The following is a 23891-nucleotide window of genomic DNA, read 5'->3' as shown; positions in this document are numbered from 1 at the left end:
AACATTTATCTTTTCAAAATTGGCTTTTCATAATTGTCTTAAGTAATAATTGTCCTTTCATATTTATCCTTTATGCATTGATGTCATTTCATAATTTTCACAAGTGATTAATTGCCTGCCTATAATTTCTTGAGTTTGAATTTCATAATTGTCTCAAGTAATTAATTGTCTTTTCACTTCTTACTTGCTCTTGTTTTTTGTTTTTTGTTTTCGTGTTTGTGTCTACGTTTGTCCAATCCCCCAAATTAGACATGAGATCATGTCGCACGTTTGACGAGTACAAAAATCCTTGTAGGAGGAGACATCATGATCTCTACTCTCCAAAGGACTTTAATTCCATTCAGGAGACACCTCAAGGGCCTACCCCTATGACTACCCCTAGCTCGTCTCCTCTCGGATGTAGCAGTATGACTACCCCTCGGGGAACTCCTTTGCTAGCAGCCCATGGATTTGTCAAGAGTCCCAATGAGTTTGTCACACAGATGACCGATGTAGAGGGAGCGAGATTCTTCTCTCTGCTATCCCAAAGGACCTTAGTAAATCCCTCTCCTATGCCGATGGCTAGACCTACTGTCCAGCTATCCCCTCTAGCCCCTTCGACTGAGGGGTCATCACCTGTTGTATTAAGCACAAAATCATAAATATTTCAAAGTTGCATTTGTACAAAGTTATAAAATAATATTTTAAAAAGCTCGAAGAAAGGTCGAAGAAAGAGACCTTTAGAGGGTGCAGATTGTAGTAATAAGAAAAATTCATACAACATGATAGAGACATCATAATAGAAAGGTTTCATGAGGATAAATATGCATAGCTTAACAAAACAAAAATGAGAGTGGGTTTAGAAACAAGGCTCAAATGTCATTTTTGAAGTCAAATGTGTATTGTAAATAATAAATGGATGTAGATGTGCTAACGTCTAGGTGAAGGTTGTGTATGATCTAGCCAAAGAGAAAAAGTCTACATCCTATGAATCAATTTCAACTTGTACACATTGAGAATAGGCATTAGGCATCACATGAAATTAGGCATGACATGAAATTTTGTTCAAGTGTATGAAATTGAGCTACAAATTATGAAAGAGACATATCTACTTAGTTTTCCTCTTCTTGGAAAGAGATAAGGACATAAGTCTAGGGGCATAAGTTTGCCAAAAATTTTCATGAAGCCATCAAATTCAAGAATGTAGAGCATAACACAATTGGATATCAAATTTGATAATCTAAAGTGTGATCAATGAAGCTCTATCCTTGGGGTGCCAACTCAATAAGTATTATATTACTACCCTCGTCCAAAATATAGGGTATGGAGGGACAGGGTCCATATTAAATATGCAAGTATTTCTTACAAGAAGTATAAATATGCAAGGGAAAAACATGAAAATCTCATGTCCCCCTTCCACAGATGATAAGGAATATACCTTGAAAATTATGCAAGATTTTAAGATTTGTACATATTTTTCATAATATGTGAGACCTAAGGGGGGGTCCTTTGGACGAGGGGGGGGTAAAACAAAAAATACACTAAAATATCAAAACCAACCTCCTTTCAAAATCATGTAAATTTTTCATGTGTTATCAAAATTTCAAGTTGTAAAGACCTATTTGAAGCTCTTTTAGTGTAGAACACAACCACACTAATTCAACTAATTTTTACTCATGCCATATTGTTACGTTCATCTCATACTTAAGATTTTGATAGGTATTCTTACTAAAGGAAGTTGGTGCCCTTCTGCTCTATCACAACACTATTGAGTTGTAAGAGTTCTAGACACTCCAAAAGATTGCAAGTGATTTAAAATTTTTTCACCTTAGAAAATTAATAACAGATTGTATGTGGAAACTTTGTGGGGTTTGTAGTTGATTCTCAAAGTTTAAAAGATTTCCAAGTCAAGAAAAACTTGAATGATAAATGCATGTTCGTCTTCTTTCTCAAAACGTATGTAGGAGGAAATGTGATGTCCACTTTCATGTGGCATTCAACATTTAAGGAAGGTGGGTGAGCTGATTGCAAGTCAGCAATCATCTGGAGAATCACTTATACTTTTCTATAGAAATAGACAATTGTATTATTAGAAGTCAAACGTCCAAAGCAATTGTAAAATAGATATTAAATGGATATATCCCTCATGAATATTGTGTATGATCTAGTTAAAGAGATGAAGTCTACATCTTATCAATCAATTTCAACTTGTACATATTGAGAATAAGCATTCAATAGCCATGCTATGAAAGTTTGCTCAAACACTATGTTAGATGGGCCAATATTTTCTCAGTTTAGACGCGCAAATAGATGTGTTAATACATGCGCAAATAGACGTGCTGATAAACGAGATGTTAGACGGGCCTGTATTTTCTCAGTTTAAACACACAAATAGACGCGCTATTTAAATGCGCAAATAGACGAGTTGTTAGACGTGCTTTTAGATGCGCCTGTAATTCCTCTACTCAAGCAACGCCTATAGACGTGCCCGCTATTTTGCGCGTCTACCAAGCGCATCTATAGTTACTTTGTGTTGTTGTGAGAGGGGAAAGAGAGGGGGAAAGAGAGAAGAAAAGAGATTGAAAGAGGGGATGAAAGAGGGAAAAAAGAAGAGGGATTATAAGCTTAAACATAAGAGAAGGAAGAGGGGAAAAGAGATTGAAAGAGGGGAAAAAGAAGAGAAGGAAAGGAGGAAGAGGGGAAAAAGAGATTGAAAGAGGGGATAAAGAAGAGGGAGAAGGAAGAGAAGAAAGAGAGGAAGAGAGGGAAAGAAGAGGGAATAGGGGAAGAGAGGGAAAGAGAGGGTTCCTACGCCCATCAGTGCAGGCCAATGCAAATAACAAAAATAACAAAAGGAAAAAAGAGGAAGGACTTTCTTACCTGGAATAGTCCCGCTCGATGTTTTGTGGACTAGCCCTACAAAAGAGAGGAAACATACCATTTTTCAAATAAGTAGTTAAAGGAAGGAGGAGTTTAGAGAAGCAACTTCTCAAAGGGATTGGATTGAGGAGACAAACATACTCCTCAAACATAAGCCTACAGACAAGGAGAAAGCATAAGCCTACAAACAAGGAGAAAGAGGAGGAAGAGAAATACCAAAAAGACTAGAAGAGGTGAGTCTTCTTTCTTTCAAAAAATCTCGTTTTTTGTCTTTAACCCTTGAAAATCAAGCATGAAAACTAGCACATAGCCTTAGCAATAGAAGGAGAAACATGCTTCAACACTCACAAAATGAAATCTCACAAAAAACAAACCTACATTGCTTAAAGAGACTCACCTTCTTGAAAAACTTCTTTTCACATAAGCAAAGAGGGAGAAGGGTGGAGTCACAAGTGTAAGGAGAGGGGCTGAGTAGTGGTGAGGAGTGGAGAATAGAGAGGAGGAAAGCGAGGTCGTCGAATATAAGGTGGGAGGAGGGATTTTTGCTTTTCCTACAATAGAGATACTAAAGAAAGCGTCACAGCACGGGTTTTCGGGTTTAAGCCCACAGCATTGCTATATAGCGACACTGGTCAGTTGCTATATAGCGATGCTTCTATCCAAAAAGTGTCGCTATATAGTGACAAAATAGGGCAAAGTGTCACTATATAGCGACAAAACAGAGCAAGGCATCGCTATATAGTGATAGTTCAGGGCACTTATTGAGGGAAAAGAGAAAAGAAGCTCACGGGTGACTATTTTTTGGCTCTTAATAGATTTCCTTGCAACTCATGTTGTGATTTTGGAAGTGTGCAGATGGAAGGGATGAGTGGAAGCTCATCAGATGATGCGCCAATGCCCAGGAGCACGAAGTGGCTTATGGAGAGATTATATTGTCATTGCACTCATTGCAAGTGGGAAGTACAACATCAACGTTGTATTATCATGCGCCACTTCCGGATGTATGGGGAGGAGCCCAAACCAGTACCCACTATTGGTGTTGCGCGTGGTGATGGATTATCGATAAGTCAATGCTCTTTGAGTTCATGGTTAATATTGGATACCATTATGACACGAAACCTTGAGACAAGATCTTATATTTACACGAAATTTTGAAATAGGATGAGGAGGGTGACGAGGGTACGCATATACCTTCACACTTTGAGCAAGACTATAGTCTCCTGGATGATGACGAGAGTATGGTCGACATGATGGATTCTATTTTTAGGGGCACGACATCACATGTACACGTGATGTCAGAGTTTGAGGTCAAAATGTGAGAGTTGCAATCAACATAGTTGTACGAGGGTGCTAGGATGTCTAAACTACATGCTTGTCTCTCAATCTTGAATCTACAAGCAAAGTATGGGTGGTCGGATACAAGTGTCTCGGGCTTAATGAGGTTAGCTCCTGCATTAATTTGACTCATTATTTGGATATTGTTTGTTTTGAGAATCATCATGTATGTTTGAGAATCATCATTATTCGAAGCCTTTGTATCCTCACTTTTTATGTCTTTTATTCCCACTTTTTCTCTTTTCACTTTCTCTCTTTTTCTCTCTTATCTCCTCTCTTTTTCTCTCTTATCTCCTCCCTTTTCTCCTTTTTTTCCTCTCTTTTTCTCTCTTATCTCCTCTCTTTTGTCATTTTTCTTGTCTCTTCTCCTCTCTTATCTCCTCTCCTTTTCTCTCTTATCTCCTCTCTTTTGTCCTTTTTCTCCTCTCTTTTCCCCTCTCTTTCCTCCTCTCTTTCCTCCCACCTGAAGCTTCAATAGCCTACTATTGAACAAACATATACAGACTTTTTTCACTCTAATTCAAAGAATGCAGGAGTCTGTAAATGTTTGCTCAATGTCAGGTTGTAAGATTCTAAGCTTGCTCAATATCTTATAGGGATTCTAAGCTGTAGGATTAGTGTACCGAATCATCATTATTTGAAGCCTATGTATGTTTGAATTGTGATAGGTTGCTCTAGAAGATGTTGCCTGCACCAAATACCATGCTCGCATCAAGAGATGAAGTGAAGAAGATGCTAACAACGGTGGGTATGGATTATGATACCATCCATGCTTGCCGTAATGATTGTATTCTCTTTCGTTGTGAGCATGAGTTCCACACATTACAAAAGATTGCAAGTGATTTTTTATTATTTTTCACCTCAAGAAAATAATAACCCTTCATATTTAAGAAAAACTTGAATGGTAAATGCATGTTCTTCTTCTTTCTCAAAATGTATGTAAGAGGGAATCTGGACTTGCATAGGGCCTTTAATATTTACGAGGGAATGTGGACTTGCATTGGGTGGAAGCTGATTGCATGTATGTCAACAATCATACAGATAGTAGAAATAGACAATTGCATGGTAGCATGGATGATTTTTTCATGTTAGTTTTGTGAAGAAGCGAAACTTTAATATTGGTGTCGAAAGTTTGTATGCCTTAATAAAAATAAGCATTTGAAATATTCCCCTGGATTTGAAACTTCTATGAGAAATATTTTAAATTTTTATGAGGATTTACATCTTTACTTTAAAATTCAAAGGGAAATATATAAAATTCTACCATGTTCTATCAATATCGTGAAACTAAAAAAACTAGCTTGATAAACATTTGCCACGATTTAATATTAATATATAAGTATAGCTTTGATAAAAACATCCACCCTTGGTAGCAAAATTTAATTATTATAATTTATTTTTAATTATACTTGCATTTGTGAGTATGCTTTGAAGTTGCGCCTTTGGAGAATGGGGACAATGACTTAAAATCTATATATTGTTTCCTTTGCATAATTACCAATAACAGAAGTATAAAGACTTGACACTTAAAATATCAGTGTGAAGTATCAAGACTTGACACTTAAAATACACAATCTACTGGGCGTCTCAATAGCATGGGCTTCCGCCCGCTTGTAGCTGCCTCGATACTCCTCGCTAGTTTGTTGGGCTTGGCTTTCCTACCCCAACATGCGACAACTGATCAAAGTCTGCCATCAGTGTGTACTCCTCACAATGCTTCCCCAGAACTAGAATTTTTTGTGGACGCTCTTCCCATTCCCCCTAGCATCAATGTGAGTGCACGCATCCCCGTCACTCTTGGCACTTACAAGATATTCAGGTAATTACATGGATGTCCCTCAATGAAACACATATTGTCAGAAGAATCCGAATAAGACACTAGCGCATGTTGTGAATTATATTACTGGGATTGCTATGTCGTGCGACACTTATTTGACAAAATTCTCTCTTAATTTTTTTTGCAAAAGCTACACAGAGACCTCCCTGACACCACCCTATATGGCTATGGGACAAGTCATTCTACTGCCACATATCCATGGCCAACTCTAGAGGCTATTCAGGGGATTGAGGCCTCTGTCGGATGGGAGAATCATATCATGGATCAAAACCATATGCTTGCAGTAGACAAGACACTACACTAGGCAAATCCATGCCACGGAGGTGTCCCTATTGTGACACACTTACATGGAGGGGAGGCTGATAGCTCGTCCGATGGCCACCCAGATGCCTGGTTCACTAGGCATGGAGAAACCGCTTAACATACAAGACTCAAAACTACACCTATGCAAATACCCAGGAGCCTATGATGCTATGGTACCATGACCATGTGGTTGGTATTACACGATTGAATGTTTTCGCTGGTCTTTTGGGTATCTACTTTGTCAGATCTCATGCACAAAATCATAAGCTACTCCTTTCTGAAGGAGCCTACGAGATCCCTCTCTTCATCCAAGACAAGCAATTTGATCCTAATGGTACGCTTGAGTTTCCACCGGCCGGCGATGATACTGCCATTCATCCAAGCTGGTGTCCCGAATTCTTTGGAGACGCCATCCTTGTCGATTTCAAACTGTGGCCATATTTGGGTGTAGAACCTCATTATTAAGCAACTCCGTGTCTATTACTTTGTTGCATCCTTTTCCTTGAGGCACAATAGAGGTCATCCTTAGGTCTTCATCATCTCTCCATAGTCGTGGGAGAGAGCTATCCACATCAATAAGAAACTCAGAAATATATACAAGTGACTCTTGTACCAACCAACCCTCGGCCATTCAACGTTCGGGTCTTGCATTTTGTCTCAGGAAACCCTTCAAGGTCTTCATGGAGTGCTTGAGGAAGAACAACCATCGTGCATGTATAGTACCACATATAGCAATCTCATCCACGAAATGCACTATGAGATGTAGTTGGCTTGTGACAATAGAACGTGGAGATGTCTCCTCCACTAAATAAAACCACCTCCATTGACATAACGCGAGCATTCCTTTGAGCTCCCATACCTAGAAATGAAAAAGTACACCATATTAGCAATATGAACACCTTGCATGGAGCATTGATACACATCATATTTTGTATCATGTAAAGTACTCACAAGCTCGTCCATCTTGTAAATACAATCCTTCGCATCCTTCGATGCACTACGAGAAATGCTAGTAGGTAGTATGAACTGAACACATGAGGAATGGTTGATTAGTTGCTTCTAATTCACTCACAAATTTGAAACGAAAAAGATATTATGCACATAAAATACTTACTTAGAGCATCTTGTGCCAATCATGAGATTTCAAGCCATATAATTGTAGTAATAGCATGCATCCAATGGGAGTACGAATTGTAGTAATAGCATGCCTCACTGCCACCATCTCTAGCTTTGATAACCTCCACGGTGCACGAGGTAAAAAAACACGCCCATTTGCTCTCTCTTGTGGCCAAGCTTCATGCATCCTCCGTGTGGTACATAGATCCTCCCTTATGCCTACGAAATCTCATGTCCCATTCAAATGTTCCCAAATGGTAGATGCCACATTCTTGAGAATATGCATGGGATCAAGCAAGTGATTGATCTTGAGGTGGGACCAATATGGTAAACGATAAAAGATGGAGTATGTAAAAAAAAGCTGGTGTTAGCAAGCAATCTTTATTTCCAGCCAATATAGCACACAATAGTTACAAACCCTTACCGGCTCATGCCAAGTGGTGGAGGAGTCATGGAACCATCCTAAATTCTCATCCAATCTCCCGCAGTGAGTGATTGTGGGAGGACTTCAATCCAAGGGGCAACATATCTAGGATGATCAGGTGGGAGAAATCGATGGTGATTCTCATAGATGACCTTATTCAATGCGTCTGCCCGTGAGGCAACAAGCGAAGAACCACAAACAGGACATGCATGGTAACCCAATGTAGTGAGACTTGAACAATGGATGCAATTAAGAATTGAAGGTGGGTTTAGGGTGCCACATCCTTTGCCTACTGATAATTAGAAGTGCAATGCTTACTTGAACACTCGCAATAGCCTGGGAAGTCATGCATTGTCCACATGAAGATTGCTTTGTAGTTGAAGTATCATGATGAGGGAGGCTTGCTCATATCATGCACCTCGATACCTCTCCAAAGTATCTCTAGCTTGTCAATCAAAGGCTCCAAATAAACATTAGGATTTTTGACTTTATGTTTCCATAGAATTAGAAGGGTAACATAACATGTCCTTTCTTAATCGCCATAGAGGGTGGAAGATTATAATTTACCAATATCACTAGCCATACACTATAAGAGGTGCTTTTGAGACCAAATGGATTTACACCGTCCATACCCAATCCAAGTATCAAGCTCCTAGGTTCTTCCTTGAAGCTTGGCCATGTGTCTGCAATATGCTTCCACATAGGAGTGTCTGCGGGAGTTGTCCACTTGCCATCGGTTGATCGATGGGAGGAATGCCATGACATGGGCTCTGCAATGGATTTGCACTTGAACATATGTTGGATGCAAGGGATTATGGAAAAATGTCACAGAACCTTACGAGGCACATCCAAAGTTTTGAGATCTGCTCTATATCTTGCCTCTCCACAAGTAGGACACTCTCTTGCATCCTTATATAGTCCACAAAACAAAACGCAAGTGTTGATGCATACATGGATGCGCTTGTAATCTAATCCTCCAAGAGAGGTCAGATGTTGCCTTGCCATATCTCTTAAGGTCAGTAATTTATTCTCCCTTGGAAGCATTTTACACAATAGCCTACACGTGAAGACCATAAATGAGGAAAAGCATTCGAGTAATTGACCCACGAGCATAATTCACCATGTTTGCAAAAGGGACTTTAAAGCTTACTTGAGTAATGCATTCAAACTTGCATTGCTCCATCCATAGATGGTCTGCAAGTTTAGTAACTCAAGGGAGGCACGTAGAACAGAGAATGTGCACCCCTCAAACAGTGGAGTCGATGGTGCGGTAAAAAGATCGTCCTGCTCCATGCTATCCTCCCTCCGTTTGGATTGATGGACATATAGATCCCCCACCATATCATCAAACACCTCCTCCTCCATGGCTTCATGAGGTAATGGTGGAGGGCTACTATCACCATCACTCCATGCATCCGTAACGGTCACTCTTAAAGATCCCACCTCATATCGCCAACGGTTCGCCTCCTCATGATGAGCATAGGGCAACATATGTGGGTGTGGCACTGCATCTTGTATCAAATTAAAACGGGATCATAACTCAAACATATGAACACCCATAGTATCTCAATCAACCTTAACTCTTTAACACTTACCATGTTTACGGTCACATCCCACTCTCCATACTTTGAGACATGATTGAGTGTAATCCTGCATGCACGATACATGTTTCCTCGACATCCATCACACATACATTTGATTTTTTGCTCCAACCACATTTTGTGATGGTGGATATGGAGGGATTCATGCTCACTGGAGCTACTTGTTGAAGATGAAGACATCCTATAAATAAACAACCCAAATTTTTTTTTTTTGTATCAAATATTTAATCTTAAAACTCTATGGCGCATCTAATACAACATCTAAAACCACGTCTGTCTAATCTGTGGTACGCGTCTATAGATGCATCTAAACTGTGTTGTAGATGCATAATTAAATGTGCATTTAGACACGTATATAGATGTGCAATTAGACACGCCTATAGACGTACTTATAGATGCAATTTTCAAACCTACTGTTAGTGTGCTTGCTTTTCTTCACATACTTTTAGCATCACGTGGCTTTCTTTGCTATTAACAGACACAGTTCCGAGCATCCACACTTATCTCCAAGCACCCACACTTATCTCCAGGCTTACATAATCATCTCCAAGCACACAAGAGAGGAGGGTGAACAAGGAAGAGAAGAAAGAGAAGCAAAGGGTGAACAAGGAAGAGAAGAAAGAGAAGAAGCTTTGAAGAAGGACGAGAAGCTTCCATACCTCTATCCAAGGTAAGTCTCTTTACAGTTGATCTTCTTTGAAAGTTGCTCTATTTGGATCCGTCCTTTGTTGTATCCAAGAAACGAATGTTTTTGGTACTAGTGTTGTGCTTTTGTGTCGGGCGCATGTCCTTTTTAAGTTTTTAGAATAGTCTGTCTGTCAGAGCACGTCTATAGATGCATTTGAGAGCGCGTCTATAGATGCGTCTACTCTGTTTTTGGAAACAAATAGCCGCATCTATAGATGTGCTGTTATATGCGAAGATAGACACGCTTTGTTATTTTTCCTTGGCCTGGCCTTCCCTTCCCTTCCCTTCCCTTCCCTTCCCTTCCCTTTCCTTTCCTTTCTCTTTCCTCTTCCCTTTCCCTTTCCACTTCCTCTCTTTGATTGAAAAAAGGGATTGCACTCTATATTTTCCTCTTTTTTTCCTTCTCTCTTTTATCCTCTCTTTCCTTCTCTTTTCGTCTCTCTTTTTCTCTCATATCTCCTCTCTTTTTCTCTCTTTTTTTCTCCTCTCTTTTCCTCTATTTTCCTCTCTTTGCTTCTCTCTTTTATCCTCTCTTTCCTTCTCTTTTTGTGGTAATTTTTCTTCTCTTATCTCCTCTCTTTTTCTCTCTTTTTTGCTCCTCTCTTTTCCTCTCTTTTCCTCTCCTTTCTCCTCTCTTTTATCCCCACTTTTTCTCTCTTTTTCTCCTCTCTTTTCCTCTCCTTTCTCCTCTCTTTTATCCCCACTTTTCCTCTCTTTTCTACTCTCTTTCCTTCTCTCTTTTTCTCTTCTCAACTCATCAGTAATCTTTTTTTTTTCTTTTTTCCAGTTCATCATGTCGCCAGGAAGCTCTTCAGGCTCACCTGATCTTTGGGAGACCATCTTTCGGGAGTTATATAACCTTTTGGGGCACCCTCCCAGACCGGGGGAGTTATACGGTTACATGACGGGTACTCTAAACACCCCCCAGGAGTCGGCACTACAGACTCCAAACCACCCCAACCCCACACCAGCTAAGATTACCCCAGCGGAGTCAACACAGCCCAGTCGACTACACAGCCAAACCCCTTCCCCTATGCCATCCTATGCCCCTTCCCCCATGCCATTAGGAGGCCCTTTTGCCTGATAGATCCATCAGCGTACTCCCGTGCAGTCGAGACTCGGTTCTCCGGGTGATGGTATGATCTACTATGACATCACTCAGACAGAAGGCATCTTGATGGATGCACAAGGGAAGGACATCATGGCCTTCATGTGCTCTGTAATTGCTAACAATTACAGAGATTGCTTTATTCACTACAAAGACCATCCAAAGAGGTTGGTTGATGAGACCCTCACTACTGTTTGCTCTAGGTATCCTAACCCCCCCAATGTTCAGTTCACAGATAAATGGGCCAAGTCAAAGATTGTTACGATACTTGGCAATAAAAGATCTTCGCTTATAAGAAGTAGGCACTAGCGAATCTTGCCAAGCTCGAGGGAGGTCAACCACCAAGGGGCCCGCCCCACACTGCTCACAAGTGTGAGTGGAAGAAAGCAATGAAGTCAGCGAAGGAGGAACCCAGTCTGCAGCACATGGAGGCATGAAGGATCCAAATGGAGCAATATGGAAGCGTGCATTTTGGAGCAGGGGGTGTTGAATCATGGGAGGCCTAATTTGTAAGTATTGATCTCAAATTATATTGTTTATGTAGTTTATTAGGAGGTTGTTTCTTTGTACTAACCCCTCCGCAAATTGTGTCATCTTGCAACTGGATATTGTGGGCAGGTACCCTACTCCTGTCGAGACAGCCTACCACCGCCACCATTGCAGAGGAGATATATGGAGGCACTTCTATAATGACGGGTTGATTACTGAGGAGCAGTAAATCCGGGCTACTGGAGAACCCCCCGAGGTATTTGAAAGTAATTAAATAATGTCAATATTATAAGTAAAGATTTGATTTTTCATACATTGATATATGTTGTCCCTTGTTTACAGGACCCTGCACAAGAAGATGAGGAAGAAGACGAGGAAGAAGGAGGCGGAGAAGGGAGCACAAAAGGGAGCATCGAATGGAGCGAGGATGTGGAGAACTTAGATTAGTCGTAGAAGTAGTGCTAGCTACTCTTTTTTGTAGTTAAAGCCACTAGCTTGGCTTCGTGCCTCTTGTATATACACTCCTCTTATTTTTGGGAATTTTGAAATTGCATTTCGTAGTGGAGAAGTTTGGAATTTGAAAAATGCAAATTTTTCCAAGTGGGAGAATTTTGAAATCAAAGGGTAGAAAAAACTCATACCTAAAGGAGTCAAGAAAGAAGTTACCTAGATGTTGAAGGCATTACTTGAAGAAATTCGAACCACAGCATGGAAGAGCATGCAGGGAATTAAAGATGAAATTCTAATTAAGTCTATGCTTGGCAGAGTGGTGTCTGGGGATCTCTCTTTGGATGAAATGGGCGATGAATTTGATGAGTAAGTAAACTTCTCTTTTGCATCATGTCTCTCCTTGATTTTACATTAATCTCTTTACAAATAATGTTTCAATAGACTTTGTTTCAATTGTATTACATGTGTTTTCAATGAAGGCATAAAATATACATGAGAATGCAGGAAGCAATGATTTGGCAATTGAACATGCCGGATTGGAATGCTGTTCGGGAGGAGTATCCAGAGAGCAATAGGATGGAGAGCTTGGCTCCATATTTCAATGTATTCAAAAGCATGGTATGTCAAATTTGGTATACATATTCTAATGGAATTTTTTCTTTCGAATTATAGATTTGAATCTTTAAAATATTAAACTATTAAATTTTGACAACCACCTTCAGAAAGAGGCAAGAAGGGATCTGAGAGTAGTATGATGCCTGCAAGCTTTAATCAATTGATTGACTGGGCTGCAAAAGAAAAAGAGTGTCGAACTTGACAACAATCTGTCACTTTTAGTGATGACATGTTAGAGTTTGATAGGGGGGAAAACCATCCGCCAAACTTTTATCGTCTGCTCAATGGAGATTGCAATGAATTGTCAAGGATAGTTCCAAAGAATGAGTACACGTTGGTCGTTGCAGACATACCATACGGATTTAATATTCATGGATCCACCTTTGATGAGGTCCCTTATAAAGCAAAGGAACTAATGAGTCTTCTTGACTAGTTCATGTCAATTACGTCGGCAACGCTTTGGCGTGTCGTAATTTTTCATTCAGACTTGCAGTTTGGGGCAGTGATGAGTGTCATCTATGATAAATGTGTTGGACATGACCACCTTTATTGATGAGTGCAACAATGAAATGCAAAGATTTTTTTGGGTCAATTATTATCGTTATAATTGTGTTTTCTTTTGATAAATTTAAAACTTATTTTTATTGCATGTCATAGGATGAAACCCAATGTGAGACAAATGAGCTGAAAACATTTGAGTTGGGTATTGGTCTGTGGATGGAAAAAAAAATATTGGTCACATCAATTTTTCCTCATCAACTCCATTTACTCCTAATCATTTCATTATTCCAGCTATGACAAATTAGAAGCTCCTAGGCATGTGACCATGGATAAGAATGGGGAGATAGTAAATCCTTATCAAAAATCACAAGTCCTAAGTAATCAACTCATAGATCTATTTTCAAATGAGCATGAGTGGGTACTCAATCTATTTGCTGGTTCAGGCACAGTCACAGCATGTGTCTTAAAAAAGGGTCGAAATGTAACTGCAGTTGAAAAAGATCCTATTCAATGTGATTACATAAAGAAGAGAGTGACTGTTGTTCATCACTTTCCTGATGAGCATCAAGAGCTTGGTTTGAAAGGAGGGAAGTTCGATGCAGATTCGGTGGTAGCCTCGTCACGGAAACCCCAACCTCCTGAGATATTGAAACTCGGTTTTACGGAGGCAGGCGAGCTAGCCAATATATGGGAGGAGGTTGTGAAAGAGAAAGTGATTGAGAAACCCATACAGGATACCCAGACTAGGGAGGGTGATGAAGATGAGGTAGATGACACATATGGGAGAATTGAGTAGACTCTAGTTATGGAATTATATTGCCAATTTTTTGTATTTGAATGGTTTCAATAGTCAAGTGTTCTTAAGACATATTAGAATCCTTATGCTTTGAATGTTTTAAACATTTAGTTATTCCCATTAATTTGTTATTGGGGATGGTTATGAAGATGATATAGATGACACATATGGGAGAATTGAGTAGACTCCAATTATGGAATTATATTGACAACTTTGTGATTTTGAATTGTTTCAATAGACAAGTGTTTCTAAGACATTTGCGAATCCATACGCATTGAATGTTTTGAAGAAGGAGGCATTTACTTTTTCCCATTAATTTGATGATATTTTTTTACCCTTTCAGTACTTTATGTGATACTACAAAGTTTAACTTAAGAATTTTGATAGGGTTATGTTACTACACGCAGGATTAAAAGTTATATCATGTAGTTTTTCTATTGAAAATAAAAGGTCAAAGGAAGGAAAGAAATTACAGACTTCTTGATTTTTCTAAATACATTAACAATCCTCTGTAGTCGAGGTCCTTCATAATTTGCGGGCATTATGTACCAAAATTGATAGGATTTTAAAAGTTTTGAAAAATTCACTACGCAAAATATGATCTTTTTTTGAAGAAGTTATAATTTTAATGAATTTTTGAGGGAATCCTAAAACGGGTACCAATGTTACATAGCTGAATTAGATGTTACAGTGTTTGTAGAAATGATGAGTAACTTCACAATGTTTTGGGATGAATTGGATTAACCTAGTTGGACAAAATGGTAAGGGTTCAATGTGAAGATTTTGTCTGGATATCTTGTGCATTGCTACAGAGTTGAAAGCAGTTCTTGAATATGCGTTTCCTCATTCATATGGAACCTCACACAGCAAGCTCAAGCTTCACGGCTTCAGAACCTTCATCGAGCGCATCATGTCGTTGTCTTCGTGATCTATCATATGGCAATGCCATAGATACCCAGGCTCTGCTGTTGCATCGAAGGAGAAAGACTTTCCGTCTCTCTTGGTGAACCGCAGTAGTAGCCTAGTAACTTTTTAAGGCGAGACCGCAACAGTATCCTTCCAGCCAAGTTGATTTTTGTCTGGCTTCGTCCTCGGTCCTGTGTAGCAGCTCCTTGTATTGGGATAGGCCACGTCTAAGGAGCAGTCGTCAGATTGGTACCTCGTAGCGTCGACGTCTTGCTGGTCGAGTACCCGAAACGAAATGAGATGAACATGGATTGCGTGAGACCTATTAGTAAGATTGATTATCCTCCATACCTCTACAGACCTTTCCTTCGGCGTCTCCGTAGCGGGATCCACCCAAGACCGGTTTCCTAACAAAGTCTGAATGGTGCTGTTGTTCTGATCATTAATCTGCAGCAGGGTGAGGTTGCGGATAAGTGCGTCTCGGTGGTTTATTTTCTGGAGGCGTCCAGGGAGAGATTTGGGTATAGCAGCGATAGGAGACTTTTCAGTTCTGCTGCCCACCACTACAAATTTCATCACCACTTTCGTTCGATTGTTATTGTCGAATACAGAGAAACCAAATGGAAATGGAGCAGGCGCTGAATTTTTCAGAACAACCTCAGCCCCAGGTTTGAGACTGGAGAAGTCGATGCGGACGTCTAATCTCTCAGCTGGTGCAAAAGTGATTTCGTTAAGCTCTCTGGGTTTGGGGAGGAAGCCCCCATCTGTTCCTATTTCCACAAAGGACATATGGTTATGACTTAAAGAGAGAGTGAAGAAGCGAGCATTGGCGCCATTGAGGATCCGGAAGCGGTAAAGTCGAGGTTCTATACTCAAATATGGCCACAGTTTGCCATTGACGAGGATGGCGTCTCCAAAAAATTCGGGACACCAGCTTGGATGAATGGCAGTATCATCGCCGGCCGTTGGAAACTCAAGCGTACCATTAGGATCAAATTGCTTGTCCTGGATGACGAGAGGGATCTCGTAGGCTCCTTCAGGAAGGAGTAGCTTATGCATTTGAGCATGAGATCTGACAAAGTAGATACCCAAAAGACCAGCGAAAACATTCAATCGTGTAATACCAACCACATGGTCGTGGTACCATAGCATCATAGGCTCCTGAGTATTCGCGTAAGTGTAGTTTTGAGTCTTGTATGTTAGGCCGGTTTCTCCATGCCTAGTGAACCAGGCATCTGGGTGGCCATCGAACGAGCTATCAACCTCCCCTCCGTGTAAGTGTGTCACAATAGGGACACCTCCGTGGCGTGGATTTGCCCAGTGCAGTGTCTTGTCTACTGCAAGCATATGGTTTTGATCCGTGATACATGATTCTCCCATCGGACAGAGGCCTCAATCCCGTGAATAGCCTCCAGAGTTGGCCTTGGATACGTGGCAATAGAACAACTTGTCCCATAGCCATATTGGGTGGTGTCAGGGAGGTCTCTGTGTAGCTTCTGCAAAACAAATTAAGAGAGAATTTTGTCAGATAAGTGTCGCAAGAGATAGATCCTTTACTCACGACATAGCAATCCCAGTAATATAATTCACAACATGCGCTAGTGTCTTATTCGGATTCTTCTGACAATATGTGTTCCATTGAGGGACATCCGTGTAAGTACTTGAGTTATCTTGTAAGCGCCGAGAGTGACGGGGATGCCTGCACTCACGTTGATGCTAGGGGGAATGGGAAGAGCGTCCACGAAAAATTCTAGTTCTGGGGAAGCGTTGTGAGGAGTACAGCCTGATGGCAGACTTTGATCACTTGTCGCACGTTGGGGTAGGAAAGCCAAGCCCAACAAACTAGCGAGGAGTATCGAGGCAGCTACAAGCGGGTGGAAGCCCATGCTATTGAGACGCCCGGCAGATTATGAGCCGTGCGATGTGTCGGGAGATCAGGTGCAGAAGGTGAGTGAAGAAGGATAGAGCTAGGTATAGCGACGGGAGATTAAGGCAACACAAAAGTTGGAGAAGCTGCAATTAGTATAGGAGAAGCGGAGAGGGGAGTGAAGCAAGACGATGAGTGTATGAACCAAATTAGAGAACGAGGCAGTATGGTGGGCAATATGAGTATTATATGGTGCATAGGAGGCGAAGAAGCAGAAATGATTAGAAACCGAAAGGGCGGGGACATTTTATGGATATGGGGAGGGGTTTCATGACGAGAAATGGCGACGGAGAAACAGTAAAAGGAAACAGCTCACGTAAAGGTCGCATGGAAAGTTCTTGTGCTACCCAAGACCCCGTTCCTCCGACGTCATTGGCACGCGTCATAGGCCCCCGCCTTCCTTTAAGCACTTCCTCCTCTTTGCCTCTCTTGAAATCTCTCATCTCCAGCCTTGACAATTTCTCCCCACCCATATGTCAATCCAACCTTCCTTTTGTCTTCCTTCCCCTCCACGCCTCCCCCCCACAAGATTCTTCTCCCATCTTTGCCAAGCAACTCTGTTTCAGAATCATGCTGGCAAGTTCTCCGAGTCACACCGTCCAAGATGGCTTGATGCAGTTAAATGGCTTCTTATCATACAATGTTTGGACATTGTGTGGCTTGGATCACATCGATGGTTGACTTGAGAACCTACATGGGAAATTTGTTACAAAACTTCACACTGATATTTTAGGTGTCAAGTCTTTATACTTCCGTTATTGGTAATTATGCAAAGAAAACAATATATAGATGTTAAGTCATTGTCCCCATTCTCCAAAGGCGCAATTTCAAAGCATAGTCATAAATGCAAGTATAATTAAAAATAAATTATAATATTTAAATTTTGCTACCAAGCGTGGATGTTTTTATCAAAGCTATACTTATATATTAATATAAAATCCTCGCAAATGTTTATCAAGCTAGTTTTTTTAGTTTCACGATATTGATAGAACATGGTAGAATTTTATATATTTCCCTTTGAATTTTAAAGTAAAGATATAAATCTTGGTGAAACTTTAAAATATTTCTCATAAAAGTTTCAAATCTAGGCGAATATTTCAAATGTTTTATTTTTATTAAGGCATACAAACTTTTGACACCAATATTAAAGTTTTGCTTCTTAACTAAACTAACATGAAAAAATCATCCATGCTACCAAATTTGCTTTTGTTGCATGCATAATGCAATTGTCTATTTCTACTATCTGCATGATTGTCGACTTGCAATGAGCTTCCACCCTAGATTCCACCCAATGCAAGTCCACATTCCCTCATAAATATTGAAGGCTCTATGCAAGTCCAGATTCCCTCTTACATACATTTTGAGAAAGAAGAAGAACATGCATTTACCATTCAAGTTTTTCTTAAATATGAAGGGTTATTATTTTCATGAGGTGAAAAATAAAAAAAATTCACTTGCAATCTTTTGTAATGTGTGGAACTCTTACAACTCACACTTTTGTGAAAGAGCTTCATTTTTAGATTATTACATGGGTAGCCAATCATGTTATGTTCTATATTCTTGAATTTGATGGCTTCATGAATTTTTTTTGCAAACTTATCCCCCTAAACTTATGTCTTATCTCCTTTCCAAGAAGAGGCAAATAGTATTTTTTGAATTTTGTATCTCAATGTCATACAATTGAGGAAACTTTCATAGCATGGCTATTGAGTGGTTATTCTCAATATGTACAAGTTGAAATTGATTTTGATAAGATGTAGACTTCATCTCTTTGACTAGATCATACACAATATTCACGAGGGATATATCCATTTAATATCTATTTTGCAATGGCTTTGGACGTTTGACTTCTAATAATACAATTGTCTATTTCTATAGAAAAGTATAAGTGATTCTCCAGATGATTGTTGACTTGCAATAAGCTCACCCACCTTCCTTAAATGTTGAATGCCACATGAAAGTGGACATCACATTTCCTCCTGCATACATTTTGAGAAAGAAGACAAATATGCATTTATCATTCAAGTTTTTCTTGACTTGGAAATCTTTCAAAGTTTGAGAATCAACTACAAACCCCACAAAGTTTCCACATACAATCTATTATTAATTTTCTGAGGCGAAAAAAATTTAAATCATTTGCAATCTTTTGGAATGTCTAGAACTCTTACAACTCAATAGTGTTGTGATAGAGCCCTAGGGCACGTTTCAGAGTAACGCTAATAAGTTCTCTGAGTCCCATCATCCAAGATGGATTGATCTAATTAAATGTCTTCTTTTCATACAATGTTTGGACACTCTAGGGCTTGGATTATATCACTTAATGGTTTCCTTGAGAACCTGCATGGGAAATTTGATTCAAAAAACATTGCACTTCAAAAATATTTGCAGTGTCAAGCCGTTATACTTCCTTCATTGGTTGTGAAAAGGAAACAACATATAGATGTTAAGTCATTGTCCCTATTCTCCAAATCGGCAATTTTCAAGCATACTAAGAATTGCAAGTATACTTAACAATGATTTATGATAGTTAAATTTTGCTACCAAGTTTTCTTTTGCTGTATGTATCAAAAAATTGTCTAATTCTACTATAGAAAAGTATAAGTGATTCTCTACATGATTGTTGACTTGCATTTAACTTCCATCCAACTTCCTTAAATGTTGGAAATAGATGCGCATATAGACACGTAAATAAACATTTTGCTAGAAAATTTAAAAACCAGACAGGCGCATTCTTAAACGCGTTTATAGACACATTTGTAGACGTGTTTATAGATGCATTTGTAGACACACAAATAGACACCTCTCGAATAGACAGATGCATATATAGATGCATCTATAGACGCCCTGATAGACACCCTACATAATATTTTTTAAATCTTGTGTGCCTGAACAAAATGCTATGTATGTTGTGTATGCTATGTAGTTACAGGAATCCCATTTCCACATTGTGTAGTTCAATTCTTACAGGAAACCACATTTTAATTAGCACTCTTGCAAGCACGTCTATAGCCGACAATAACAATTCCAAATAAAACATCACAACTCCAAAACATTTAGTTCACAAGGCATTAATTGATAGAACGTTGCACAAGAAAATTGAAAGCCAAAAAGCAAAACTCTGGAGTGATCAAAGAACGATTCTCATTGAGTTTCGTAATGAACTCATTGTGATAGAAACAAAAACGTTCTATCCAAGACATGGACTTCCTATACTCATTGTCATTATTGTGATCAAAAGCTAGTAAGTTTGCCTCTGGATCAATCAAACTAGCATAAACTGTACAATTACATGTCTTGTAATGAGAGTATGTGGAAACTCAATATTCAACTGCCTTTTTGCCTCTGTTGAATGGGAGCCTCTAAGAACAAAGTAGTTATAATCATTTGCTTTCTGACGATCAAAAGATGCCTTGTCTGGACAATCTTTTGGATCCATGAGCACAATGTAGTTCACAACTTGTGCATGCAGATTGTCCTTCATTCGTGACTTCAAATTCTCAATATGGAAAGGATGTATTTTTCGCACCTCAAATGGCTGAAGGCCAGTCCTAGGATCAATAGGAGGTCTGATAACATAATCAATGTGCAAGAAGAAAATCTGTCGATCCACAAGGTTATCTCATTGTACCTTTGCTCGGACTCTATTTGTTGTGTATCTGAGGTGCCATCTCCAATGTCAGCTTCTGGTACTTGCAGCTCACCATTGGTTGGGATTTCAATGATATCCAATGGCTGTACTCTCCTTGGAGCCTTTGATCCCGGTTTACTCCATTTTTTCCCTTGTGCAATAGATGGAGTCTCCTCGACAACATCCTCATAAGACTCAAGAGAAAACGCACTTGCAGACAATAGAGGTCGTTTTATCGGTGCGCTCAAACCCTGCCCACTTCGGGGGGCGCTCAAACCATGCCCACTTGGGGTGCACTCAATCCATGATGGCTTGAAAGAGAAGGTTCTCTCAATCCATGTGAACCCATCGGAGTTCTTAATTCTTGTGTATTAGAGCCAAAATTTTCAGCTTCAACACGAGAAGATCCCTTTCCTTTTGACTTTGAAGAACCTCTTGGTTTGATTGGTGATGTTGTAGTATCTTCTTCATAACCCTCCTTTGTATGCTCCTCAAAATCACTATTAGAAGTTGATACCTCCATCTCCTCGATTATTTCATCAACCTCCACAATTTGATTTGTCAAGTGATAAAATAAGATCCTGGACACACAAAACAAAATTGAATCTCTCATAGTATTCAAAAGAAATTACATAAATAAAGAAAATTAGAAAATACTTATGGATAGTAACTAACCTTCCCTTCCTCTTTGATTTGTTTTAATTGTTCCGCTATAGTGGGCGGAGTAACAGCTTTCAAAGAGAACTTCTCTTCCATAACAATACAAATAATAGGTTTCTTATTGTTATCAATCCCAAGCATTTCAACACATTCCTTGTTGGACTCACTTCTTGCGATATCTTTAATCTTTATTATTGGCCTAAAAACTGATCTTCCAATGGGAAGTGTCTTTGGAAGCAATAGAGTCATCTCTTCCGTATCAATGTCAAATTTGATGGTCCATTTTGAATCAATGTTATTGTGTACTTCTGCTATGTCCCATAAATTTTGAATTTGCAACAAACCTTCATCAAACAGGAGCAGGAACATCATAAATCTGTTGAAGCTATTGCACCGCAAGACTTGGATCCTTGGCACTTTTCTTTGGTTCCTTGGTGCCTTTCTTTTCCACCCTTATCTTTTGGATCCTAGTTGAAGCATCCTCCGATGTGGGATTTCCAATGACACAGATTTCTCCGAAAGTTTGTTTGTTCGACATGATACCTACAAAAGACATAAACAATGTCAAAATATTATGATATCATGGAGAGAATATCTCAAGTTGAAAAAAACAAAAGCTAGAAGAACAAGCTTGATGGTTTCTAAAAAGACTTTGAGCTTCTAACATCTACATTCTTCATGGAAAACGATGTAGACATGCTTATTACTGGAACATGATTTTGGACTAGAGAATAAAAAACAAAAAAGCATGAAAAGTAACAACACTACAATGCAAAAATGACAAAATTATGGCTAAAATGACTCTCTTAAATTTAATTAAAAAACACTAAAAAATAACTACATAATTCGAAGAGAAAATTCTACTTTTCAATACAAATCAACCAAAAAATGAACAAAATTTACTAATAAACCCTCTCCCTTATTCTCTCTCTCTCTCTCTCTCTCTCTCTCTCTCTCTCTCTCTCCATCTCTCTCTCGATCTCTCTTGCTCCCTCACACCCCCTCTCTCTCTGTCTCTCTCCCCTCTCGCTATCTCTCGATCTCTCTCTCCCTCTCTTTCTCTTTCTCCCTATTTCTCTCTATCTCTCTCTCTCCCCTCTCACTATTTTTCTCATAGTAAATGGCAATCAGTGAAGAAAAGGACCAAATATGAATATTATTGTGAGAATATCAACCCTAACTATTGGACCACATACTCTCAGAAATAGAACAAAGCACACAAATATATATGCACACCTATCTCTCTTAGGGCAAAAAGAAGCATCGCAATCATCCAAACTCGATCACACTCCCTAGAAGTGGAGAAAAAAGCATGGGAAGGAGTATCAAGGGAACAAAGACTCTGCCAGCTATGCAACTTAGATGAAGTGGAAAATGAGGCACATGTTCTTTTGACATGTCGGCGATATGAGCATCTAAGAGAAGATTTCAGCAATGTTATTTTCATGAAATATTCAAGTCTCCTTTCATGGATTTATAAATTTATCACGTCAAGGAAAAACGTCAAGGAAAAATATTAAAAATAATTAAATTAACAAATAACTTAGATATAGCTAGAATTTCTAATATAGGATTATTTCAAATTCTTGCATGTTGGTGCGAAAGTATAGATTGAGAAAACAATATTTTTATGTGAATTTGATAGTGCCACAAAGTGAACTTTTGATATGGGAAGAATATTTTCAGAAAGTAAAATTTTGATTTGGGAAGGATATTTTCACAAAGTAAAGTTTTCATTTGGGAAGGATTTTTGGGCTTCGTCCAAAAACAACACAAAAAGTCCAAAATTAATGAAATAGGTGTTCTTAACGAATCCCGCTTCCAATACTGATGATTAGTGCTCTGCGCACGCTAAACGTCGGTACTTAAGCGTCATAATAGGATCCATGTGTAGTAGTGCTCTTTCACAACAGTGTGAGTTGTAAGAGTTCCACACATTACAAAAGATTGCGACCGTGAGAAAAAAACTTTTTAGTGTAAAGAAGCTCGGTATTTTTGTCGGAAAAGGGCTTGTGCCTTGTAGTGAATTCTAGGGGGATAAGTTTGCATGAAACCATCAAATCGAAGGATTAAGGGCATAAAACAATTTGATAACAGCTTTGATAATCTAACGTGTGATCAATGAAGCTACTTAGCAACGCTATTGAGTTGTAAGAGTTCAATATGTTACCAAATATTGCAAGTTACTTTATATTCTTCTTCACCACCCACAAAAAATTAATTATAACATAAAATTGCGTGGATTTGGTAGTTATTTTCAAAGTTTGATATATTTCCAAGTCAAGAAAAACTTGAATGATAAATGCATGTTATTCTTCATTCTCAAAATCTATGTAGGAGGGAGTGTGGACTGCCTTCAACATTTAAGGAAGTTGGATGGAAGTTAAATGCAAGTCAACAATCATGTAGAGAATCACTTATACTTTTCTATAGTAGAAATAGACAATTGTTTTATACATGCAGCAAAAGAAAACTTGGTAGCAAAATTTAACTATCATAAATCATTGTTAAGTATACTTGCAATTCTTAGTATGCTTGAAAATTGCCGATTTGGAGAATAGGGACAATGACTTAACATCTATATGTTGTTTCCTTTTCACAACCAATGAAGGAAGCATAACGGCTTGACACTTCAAATATTTTTGAAGT

General features: G+C 39.0%; 1 pseudogene; it reads left to right on the top strand.

Annotated features, from left to right (window-relative positions):
* Positions 1-5789: 5789 nt before the first annotated feature.
* LOC147887243 (multicopper oxidase LPR1 homolog 1 pseudogene) lies at positions 5790-6799 on the top strand (annotated as a pseudogene).
* The last annotated feature ends 17092 nt before the right edge of the window (positions 6800-23891 follow it).

The sequence above is a fragment of the Dipteris shenzhenensis genome, chromosome 23, assembly GCF_047967505.1.
Source record: "Dipteris shenzhenensis isolate YYH24624 ecotype China chromosome 23, Dip_SZ_1.0, whole genome shotgun sequence".
Classification (NCBI taxonomy): Eukaryota; Viridiplantae; Streptophyta; class Polypodiopsida; order Gleicheniales; family Dipteridaceae; genus Dipteris; species Dipteris shenzhenensis.
This window is presented reverse-complemented; position numbering and strand designations above follow the sequence as displayed.